This window comes from Ornithorhynchus anatinus, chromosome 1, assembly GCF_004115215.2.
Source record: "Ornithorhynchus anatinus isolate Pmale09 chromosome 1, mOrnAna1.pri.v4, whole genome shotgun sequence".
NCBI lineage: Eukaryota > Metazoa > Chordata > Mammalia > Monotremata > Ornithorhynchidae > Ornithorhynchus > Ornithorhynchus anatinus.
In genome coordinates, this window is record NC_041728.1 from 15,099,644 (window position 1) to 15,110,254 (window position 10,611).

The 10,611-nt window shown below is 40.5% G+C and overlaps 1 long non-coding RNA gene across 1 annotated transcript; it reads left to right on the forward strand.

The window, feature by feature from the left end:
- Positions 1 to 4,891: 4,891 nt before the first annotated feature.
- LOC114814515 lies at positions 4,892 to 10,302 on the forward strand. The gene is made up of 3 exons (XR_003762305.2): positions 4,892 to 4,970; positions 9,354 to 9,540; positions 10,215 to 10,302. It is a non-coding gene; the product is annotated as an uncharacterized LOC114814515 (long non-coding RNA).
- Positions 10,303 to 10,611: the final 309 nt, after the last annotated feature.

A 10,611-nucleotide genomic window follows, 5' to 3' on the forward strand; every position in this document is an offset into this window, starting at 1 on the left:
TTAATAAATACCATCAATTTTATATTGGGTTAGGACAATGGCTTGCCTAGAGGACAGGTCTAGCCTACTGCTCTGACTTGAGTCTTTGCGAATTTGGTGTCTTCATAATAAAGAATTCAGATACTAAAATGACTAGATTATAATATTTACATCTGACAGCCACTTCATATTTCCACCTAAGCATGATTAATATTTTGGATCCCTCAATATAGATTGTTAATTACTTGATATTGTATCTCCCATGGCGTGCCCAAAGAGGAAGTTCTAGAGATGCAGGAAGAGAGATTATAAAGAGTATAACTTGGTACATTCTAAATTAGCATTATCTGGGAATCAGTCAAGCAATCAATCAGTGGTACTTATTGAGTACTATGTGCAGAGTACTGTACTAAGTACTTGGGAGAGGTTGGTAGGCTTGTTCCATGCCTGCAGTGAGTTTACAGTCCAGAGGGGGAGACAGACATTAATATAAATAGATTACAGATATGTACTTAAGTGCCATAAGGCAGAGGTTGGGTGAATCCTAAGTGAATCCTTAGAGAAGCAGCGTGACTCAGTGGAAAGAGCACAGGCTTGGAAGTCAGAGGTCATGAGTTCTAATCCCTGTCCACCACTTGTCAGCTGTGAGACTATGGGCAACTCACTTAACTTCTCTGTGACTCAGTTCTCTCATCTGTAAAATGAGGATTAAGACTGTGAGCCCCACGTGGGCCAACCTGATCACCTTCTATCCCTCCCAGCACTTAGAACAGTGCTTTGCACATAGTAAGCACTTAAGAAATACCATCATTATTATTATTATTGTGTCCAAAGGGTTCAGATCCAAGTGCATAGGTGATGTAGAAGGGAGAGGGAGTTGGGGAAAGAGGGCTTAATCAGGGAAGGTTTTCTAGAAGAGGAAACAGCTAGAAAAACTATAGAGAAGGACAGTGAGGGTAGACATTGCTTTATTTAGGCTGCCAAGCATCTAGTACAGGGCTCTGAATTCAGTAGATGTTCAATAATGAAGTTGATAGTAAAAATATTTGGACTCCAGTCTGTAAAGGCAAAATTGAGAGGGGATTTGAACAAAGTGTACACAATCACAAAGCCTGTGAAGCAATGTTGCCCAGTGGATAGAGCAGAGGCCTGGGAGTCAGAAGGACCTGGCTTCTAATTCTGGCTCCGACACTTTTCTCCTGTGTGAACTTTTCATTCAAGTCAATCATATTTATTGAGTGCTTACTGTGTGCAGAGCATTGAACTAAGCTCTTGGAAAGTATAATTCAGCAATAAAGAGAAACAATCCCTGCTCAGCCTGGAAGTCTAGAAACACTAGGCTTACAGTCGAGAAACCAGGGCAAGTCACTTAACTTCCCTGTGCCTCATTCCTTTGTCTGCAAAATGGGGATTCAATACCTATGCTCCCTCTGACTTAGAAAGTGAGCCCATGTCAGACCTGATTATCTTGTTTCTACCCCATCGCTTAGTACAATGTTTGGCACATATTGAGTGCTTAAAAAGTGCAACAATTATTATTAGTAGTAGAATTGGGGTGGGTCTTTCAATACTCCCCTTCCTGCTTCATTTATAAAATGTAATAAGGAACAGATTTTTTCTTCCTTTTAATAGGGAATAACTAATAACTACTGGTGTCAGCTAGTACATATTCCATGAAACATATAACTCTGAGAGCAGTTCCCGATTGTATTTGTCTGATGCAATATTAATAATAATGATGGTATTTGTTAAAGCTGTTCTAAGCCCTGGGAGGTATACAAGCTAATCAGGTTGTCCCATGTGGGGCTCATAGTCTTAATCCCCATTTTGCAAATGAGGTAACTGAGGCACAGAGTCACACAGCTTGCCCAAAGTCACACAGCTAATAAGTGGCGGAGCTGGGATTCGAACCCATGACCTCTGACTACCAAGCCTGGACTCTTTCCACTGAGCCGTGCTGCTTCTCTATATTATTTGCTAAAGTTGTATATTAGGATTTTAAAAAGCTCCTTTTGGCTGGGAATGTGTCTACCAACTCTGTTATATTGCACTCTCCCAAGTGCTTAGTACACTGCTCTGCACACAATAAGCACATAAGAAATATGATTGATTGATTGATCATTATTACATTTGGTAACTATAGATCAAGATCATAATGTACTAAACAGGCAGATCAGGAGAGCTGGGCTTTAACCCTATCATGACTACTACCGATTCTGCAAATCTGGAACTCTTCATTATTTCAATTTCTTCTGATATTCAGGAGGATAATCATCAGTCTTCTGCCATTTTCGAAAGACATGTTCCGAGATTAAGCAGATAATACCAGCACAGAGCATTGAGTTCCTTAGAGAAAGGCTCTGTGAAACTACTGATATGATTATTCTTAATGTTCTCATTAAAAGTAATGCCTTCTTCTTAAAGCACCACAAGGTATTCATAATTCCCCTTTGCATACGAGCAGTGAAAGTTGCTTTTACACTGATCACTAGTGAGCTTTTTAACCTTCTGTAGAATCCGTTGGGCTTTAAGCACCATACGTGTGGTTTTACTATCAGACATTTACACGCCCATCTCTGAGCCACCTTTTAGTATAAAATCATTAAAAAAAATCATTATGCAGTAGGCTCTTATGGACTGTGGCAGCTTCTAGCCATCCCTGCTTCATTTCCTATTCCAGAGAACAACTTTGTGGCTTCACTAGGAGAAAGTGAAATCTTTTGTTTCTCCCTGAGGTTGTCATACCAACAACAATTATTTAGCTCTAATTGGTCTGTGGGAGGTCAGAAGCAGTAGCTAAAAAATGCACTTTAAGGATTTCTGATTTCACCTCAGTGGTTGAATAATAGCTCTCTCTCTCTCTCTCTCTTTTATAACATTCTGGAAATGTCTGAGTTAGACCTTCTTGCATTCCCCCCGCCCTCTCCCCAGCTTTTCCTTAAGAGTTCCAGTTCATTAATAAGGAGAAAACTGCAGTGCTCGAGTGTACTGGTTTTAAATGCATTTTTTTTTCCCTACATCTCTACCTTGCATTGCTTCAGCTCCAGCTCCAGCTCCAGCTCTTTGTTTCTGGTCCTGAAACAATGCTTCTTTTATGTTTTCCAAAGTGTGTTATTGGTTTGAGGAACACTTTATCATGCCTCTCAGCCTTGGAAAATGAAAATTCCACAGGAATTGAAGCCAACCAAAATCCCTGAGTCTGGTAACTTGTCAGCTTAGTTTTTACAAAAGGATTACAGTTTATCTCTTTAGATGCTTCTCTGTCTCTCTCTCTCTCCCTCTCCTTCTCTGCTTCTCTTCCTCCTTTCCTTTTTTTTAACCATCCCCCTAGTCTCAGAGCCTATGATTCCCACCCCCTGCCATACCTTATGCCTCTGGGAACTATGGTTGTCTTAGAGCATGGGCCTGGTAATCAGAGGACCTGGGTTTTAATCCTTACTCTGCTTCTTACTTCCTGTGTGACCTTGCATATGTTATTTAACTTCACTGTGCTTCAGTTGCCTCATCTATAAAATGGACCCTAAATACCTTTTCTTTCTCCCACTTAGGTTATGAGACCCTGTGGTAAAGGGACTGTCTGACCTGAACATCTTGAATCTACCCTGGTGCTTAGTACAGTTCTTGGCACAAAGTAGACCCTTAACAAATGCTGCAATTATTATATTCATATCACACATGTGTCTTCTAGACTGTAAACCTCTTGTAGGCAGAGATCATGACTACCAACTCAGTTGTACTGAATTCTCCCAAGAGCTTAGTAGAGGCCTCTGAGCAAGGTAAATGCTCAATGAATATCACTGATCGATTGATATTGATTAATTGAAAGAATTGGCACTTCAATCTGGACAGGTTCTGTTTATTTGAAGTGGGACAGGGCCTGTGTCAAATCTGCTTTTATTGTATCTACCCCTGTACTTAATTCAATGCTTGCACATAGTAAGTGCTTAACAAGTACCACAATTATTATTATTTTATTCTTGCTTCTTCTTTGTGTTCCCAGGCATTAAACGCAGCTGTGTAGCCAGGTTATCCCACTAGGTACTCAATCAATGCTACTGTTAATAAACATAAATTTTTTTTAAAAAAAGACAAATCTAATAAGAGGTATAGAAAGATAACTTTGAGGGCTGAGGAATCTGTGGATCAAGGCATGACCAGGTTTAAGAAGGAGGTAGTTGGGAAAGACTTTTGGGAAGAGTTGAGTTGTAGTAATAATAATAATGATAATGGCATTTGTTGAGTGCTTAATGTGTACCAGACACTGTTGCAAGTGCTGGGGTAAACACAAGTAATGAGGTTGGACACAGTCCCTGTCCCACATGATCATGATGATGATGATGGCATTTGTTAAGTGCTTACTATGTGCCAAGCACAGTTCTATGCACTGAGTACTGTTCTAAGCACTGGACTCATAGTCTTAATCTCCATTTTGCAGATCAGGCAGCTGAAGCCCAGAGAAGTGAAGTGATTTGCCCAAGGTCACACAGAGACAAATGGCAGAGCCGGGATCAGAACCCAGGTCATTCTGACTCTCAGGTCTGTGCTGTATCCATTAGGCCATGCTGCTTAGGAATGGGTATTCCATCTGGGAGGAATTGTTTATTTATATTAATGTCTGTTTACCTCTCTAGACTGTAATCTCTTTGTGGGCAGGGAATATATCTGATACTTCTGTTGTATTGTACGCTCCCAGGTGCTTAGTACAGTGGTTTGAACATAATAAGTGCTCAATAAATACCAATAAATACCATTGATTAGAATCGCTCAGATGCTTAGGGACAAGAGAGGAAGTTGAAGGAATACTCCAGATTTATTTTGCAGGGAGGCTTTAGGTAACTGGGGAATGCAAAGGTGTGATCTGACCGACTGATCTGATCTGATCTGATCTGACTCCCACTATCTTGAAATTTGACAGTGAATGCAAGTGGTGATCACCCTCTGGGCCAATAACCCTCCAAGTCCAAGCTCTCTGATGTCTTTCACATGGTAAAGTAAGTAAAACAAGCGTACCATGAATGATAAACTTTCATTAAATGATACACTTTCATTAAATGAGGTATTTGCTGATCATTCAAACATGCTTCCACATGAACTGTAACAAGCCATAGCTAAATTGGAAGGATCTCCAGTGGGCAATTTCTATTTAAGATACTTAAATGAACAGATGCTATTGCTGTTAGAAAAGAGATAATGGGGTAAAGTGAAAGGAACTGGATCCAGATTCCCACTTGCTAGCCAGAGGCATTATTCACACCCCTCCTTCCCAGGCCCACCTACAAAAGTTCCAGCCCTGAGGTCCTGCAAGAACTCAGCTAATTTAACTTGTGAAGGAAGCCCATATTGCAGAATAATGAACCCACTTTTCCCTCGTGGCTGAATATCTTCCTCTGTGCCATATTTCTACCCAGCCATGGGTACTACTTTAAACCCTAGGGTAGCATTGGTATTACATTGTTACTGCACTCCTCTGCTCTTGATGTTTAGCCCTGGCTTACCAGTCCATACACTTATAGGTTCTGAAATGAATGAGATCTCTGCAGCTAGAATATCTTTCATTGTCTGGTACCTTAATAACAGTCAAACATGCATTTGAATTTTAATGAGATCATCAAAGAAATCTGAAAAAGCAAACTAATGACCTTTTAGTTATAAAGGTATAGCATTTAACTTCCCACCTAACAGAGCCTCCCTATTATACAGAGGTTGAAATTTAGTTCATCTTGTCCAGGTTCTGAACTTGTCCTGCCTCTAGATGAGATGTGAAAAGGTTCCAATGAAAATGAGATGTAAAGCTCAACCTCACAATCTATTTGAGTCATATGTGTTCTACCCATTGTTAGCATGTATGTGAAAATAAACCACTTCCACCACTCCTGAATTGTCAGCCTTCCTGAGCAGAAATGAAAGTGCCTCTGAACAGCCTTTAAATAATTAGGAGAGAAATGTAGAGAGAAATTGAGGTAGGTCAGAGCACAGAGACTGGAAAGTGAAACCCAGCCAAAACACTGGGGTAGCACCCTGCTCTTGCTAAGAAAATGCCAAGGGATCTTTTCACAAGAGCAATTCACAGATTGGAACACAGTTACCTTAGCTGGCACACCACATTTAAATTTCCATCTGTGGTGTCTGAACCTCCCGTTCTTACTGTCAGAGCCTCTATGCAGGAGTGGGTATCTAAGCTATCAGAGACCATCCGATGTACATTTCGAGTGAGCCAGACAGGTAGATTCCAGAATTGGTACAGGAGATTTCAGCATTTCCATAAAGGCATAGAATCATTTCACGTTTGATAAAAGGGTCAAATAGATTGTGAAAAAAAACACAAGAGAATGAAAAACTTTCAAGGGTCTGAGAGCTCTTGTTCTGACCAGAGTAACTTTACCTTATGTCATTTCCTATCTTAGTGGGTAGGAAAATCAGGAGATAATGGTTACCTTATTTCTTTGGAACTTGAAGCTATAGAACATCTCTCTAGGCTTCAAGATGACTGAAACTGAAATGCTTAGCAGGAGTTTCTCTAAAATGCTACCTGGACAGTTTATGCAATTCAGTATATTTTCACATCTACAAATGTTTGCTTATAGACTGGTACCATTTTTCTTGATGCTATAAACTCTCTCAGCTGTTTCCACTGCTTAACCCTGTTCTCTCTCTGATTTTTCCATCACTGTAGACAGTACCATAGTCCTTAATGTCTCATAAGCCCGTAACCTTGGTGTTATCCTTGATTCCTCTCTCTCATTTAACCACATATTCAATCCATCATCAAATCCTGTAGCTCCCATTTTCACAACATTGCTAAAATCCACCTTTTCCTCTCCATCCAAACCACTACCAAGTTAATACAATCACTCATCCTACCCGCCCTAGATTACTGCATCATCCTCCTTGCTGATTTCCCAAGCTCCCATCTCTCCCCACTCCAGTCTATACTTCTTTCTGAAAAAGTTCAGGATGTGTCACTCCAAGTCCTCAAAAATCTCCAGTGGTTGCCTATCCACTTCCCTATCAAATAAAAATCCTCACCATTGGATTTAAAGCACTCCCTCACCTTAACCCCTCCTACCTCACCTCGCTTCTCCTCTTCTACAACCCAGCCCGCATACGTTGCTCCTCTAGTGCTAAGCTTCTCACTGTGTCTCCATCTGGCCAGTCTCGCCACCAACCCCTGGCTCACATTCTGCCACTGGCCTGGAATCCTCTCCCTCCTCAAATCCAGAAAATAACTCTCCCCACCTTCAAAGCCTTATTGAAGACCCATCTCCTCCAAAAGGCCTTCCCAGACTAAACCTCATTTTTCCTCATCTCCCACTCCCTTCTGTATCACCCGACTTGCTCCCTTTGTTCTTCTCCCCTGCCTCCGCAGTCCCAAAGCACAAATGTATATATGTGTAATTTTATTTGGTTGTATAGATGCCTGTCACCCCTCGTCCAGACTGTGAGCTTGATGTGGGTAGGGAATGTCACTGTTTATTAATAATGTTGGTATTTGTTAAGCGCTTATTATGTGCCGAGCACTGTTCTAAGCGCTGGGGTAGATACAGGGTAATCAGGTTGTCCCACATGAGGCTCACAGTTAATCCCCATTTTACAGGTGAGGTAACTGAGGCACAGAGAAGTTAAGTGACTTGCCCACAGTCACACAGCTGACAGGTGTGGCAGAGCCAGGATTTGAACTCATGACCTCTGACTCCCAAGCCCATGCTCTTTCCACTGAGCCACGCTGCTTCTCTATTGTATTTTCTCAAAGGCTTATTACAGTGCCTGTGTACACAGTAAGTGCTTAATAAATATGATTAAATGAATGAATAACTTACAGCCAATAAAGGACAAAGAAAATTAGGAGAGCTATGCCCTGGGAGTGATAGAAACAGTCCTGTGTGGGCTGTGACCTGAGTGAATGTGAATTGATTGAACTGTTCACTCTGTGAACATTGTGTGAACTGGATAAGTCATCTAACTTCTTTATACTTCAGTTTTTCTATCTATAGAAGAAACAAAATAATGATTGATCATTCCCTAACTCACAGGAAGTATGGGACTAGAAATGACATAATCGTGGGCAAGTACTAAGAGTGCAATAGCACCAGATCAATTCAAGATGTCTGCATTAGGAAGAGAGTTGGTGATTGAAGAATACTGCTTTATACAGTGCCAAAATAGCTGGCAGACTCCTAAAATCATTAGCCCCAAAAGCAAGCAATCAGGTTTCATTTATTTTTCCCATAGTTCTGATATTAGCTTGAACTACGAGCCCCCTGTGGGACAGGGACTGAGTCCAGTCCTATAAACTTGTATCTACCCTAGGACTTAAAACAGTGCTTGACATGTAGTAAGTGTTTAACAAATACCATTAAAAAAGGTAAGAAAAACTCATTTGCCTATGTCTTCCTTGGGGAAACAGGACCTAATTCCCTGGACAAGATAGTTTGTCCTTCATAGACAATCTCTATACAGTAAACTGAGGGGGCCTTCATTCTAAATCCACCCTGTCACTCACATGCTCTTTGATGACGGACACATTGCTATCCCCTTTGTGACTCAATTTCCTTATCTTTTAAAGCAAGAATGTTGTAACTGAACCCTTACCAAGGAAGCTTGATTATACGATAGAGATTCAGCATGATGAGCCAATCTCAAGTCTGCCATTTAGGAAGTTGGTGAAAAAGGAAAGTTACTTTTCCTCGTCACAGAATTTGGAACTTTAATTTTGCTGATCTATCTTTCATTTCTTTCAAGAAATGAATGGCAAAAATGATTGACAATGGATTATATACATTTCCAAAGCCAATACTTATAGTTATGACATACTGTATTGCTACAAATAAAAATGTCTAGAAAGATGCCCAAGTTATTTCTGTAGGGATTGAAAGGATAGATTTCATGCCATGCCATTTTGATGAACTTGAATCTAGTTTCTAATCAACAAGATTGCCCTATACAATAAACGACTGATTGTGACTGCTGGCATTAACAGTAATAGGACAAGACGATGTGTAGTATAATTTTCTCCATTCAGCTGTTCATTTTCCTACTGCTTCCAAGGAGTCTTTATACTCTTGTGCTGTTTCTCAAAGTTATCAATCGTACCAAATGTACCCCAGTGGCACATGAGAATGCATGGACAACTTCAGTTGATTGCTAAGGAGTGTCACTCTGTTCTCAGTTACTTGATTCCCTAATATGTTCTAGAAATATGAGTTTGCAATTTGTCTTGTTTCGGTACCAATGAGAAACTGTGCTCTCCACTGAAATTCCCCTAACTTTTGCGTCCATTGCCCAGTTATTAATGACCCCAAATCAACCCCCTTCCCCCCCACACCCCCACCTCTCCCTTCTTTCCTCCTCATCAAGTCACTTTTATTTTCCTACAGATTCCCATTAGAAACAATCTGCTGTGTGGTGCTCATTTGGAATGAAAATCTTTTGAAGGATAAGTAACACAATGGAAGGACAGCAACCAAACCCTTTCCCTTTTTTTTAGTGCTTTTTCATATTCTGATGTTTCACTAGTCCTGGCATTTGAATTTAAAGCTCAGACAGAAACTCTATTAAGCTATGGTGAGAAATGTTTATAAACTCTAAAAGATTTTCTTGGAAAAATCAGAGTCCCCATATTATAGCAAGTTTATAACTCAACACACATATATACAGCAAGGATACCAGAAAGTCTGAATACGGTAGCATCTATGAATATTGGTCTAAAAACACAAAGGCACTTAAACAGTGTGCTAAATGCTGAAGCAGGTACTATGTTATCAGATTGGACCCAATCTAGACCCACAATCCAAGAGAAAGGATTGAGCAGGTATTTTATCCCCATTTTACAGGTGAAAAAACTGAAGCCCAGGGAAGGGATGAAATGACTTGCCCAAGGTGACTCAGGAGGCCAATGGCAGCGCTAGGACTAAAATCTGCATCTCCTGAGTCCGAATCCATGCTCTTTTCACTAGGTCACACACAGAACACATAAGCAGTCCAAATTACTATTTAAGTCAAGTAAAAATTCTTGACTTTCTTTTGTTTCCTATATATTATGAGCAAAGCACTTTTGTGGTCATTGCCAACAACCTTATCATTCTAGAGTCGTAAGAGGTTCTACATAGAAACAATCTCATGATCGTGGGGAAATGGCGAGGAATTTCTCTTATTCTTTTTTTTTTGGAAACTGAATGTCTTGTTGCATCATGCTACACAAGCTAGAGATAGAATATTTTCTCCACTTTATCCGCTAGGAACTGCCAAATGGTCCTGTTAAGAGATATCACCTGCAACTGCAGCATTCCAGTACAAGCTCCCAGCTAGCTGGGGCAAAATTATCACCAGAGGATTTCTATCAATGGTATTTATTGTCCTTTTCAGTCACACACCCACTGTCATAGATCAATTAACAATAATAATAATAATGGTATTTGTTAAGCGCTTACTATGTGCAAAGCACTATTCTAAGTGCTGGAGGGGATACAAGATGATCAGGTTATCCTATGAGGGGCTCACAGTCTTTATCCCCATTTGACAGATGAGGTAACTGAGGCACAGAGAAGTTAAGTGACTTGCCCAAAGTCACACAGCTGACAAGCGACAGAGCGGGATTAGAAACCATGGCCTCTGACTCCCAAGCTTTGCTCTTTC